The sequence below is a fragment of the Penaeus monodon genome, chromosome 19, assembly GCF_015228065.2.
Source record: "Penaeus monodon isolate SGIC_2016 chromosome 19, NSTDA_Pmon_1, whole genome shotgun sequence".
Taxonomy (NCBI): Eukaryota; Metazoa; Arthropoda; class Malacostraca; order Decapoda; family Penaeidae; genus Penaeus; species Penaeus monodon.
The window spans coordinates 37201977-37202372 of record NC_051404.1 but is presented as its reverse complement, the minus strand read 5'-3'; positions in this window follow the sequence as shown (position 1 = coordinate 37202372).

The window sequence follows — 396 nt, the reverse complement described above, 5'->3', positions numbered from 1 at the left end:
GTCGTGCCATGTTACTGTATGTAAGACGCTTCTTTCAGGTGCATTGAGTTAAGACAAGTGAAATTTAGTATGCGTAGTTGCGACCAAGCAAATTTAACGCCCTCTGTTAGCGAAACACAACACTGTTCCAGCGTGATGGGTTGTTGGCAAAGTATAATCAGAACTTGCTATGAAAGCTCGAGGCGTGGTGTGGGCATGGCTTATGTGTGGTGTAGCCTATGGTGTAGCCTATGGTGTTCGGGTGTGGCCGGGTGTAGCGCCGTCCAGGTCGGTGGGGTGTGGCGGACGTGGGGCAGGCGACACAAAGGTCAGATTGCTTTTGATCGTATCTTAGACTCGTTGCTTGCATCTGCATATCACAGTTTTAATTGCTATGAATCACTTTCTGGACTATCA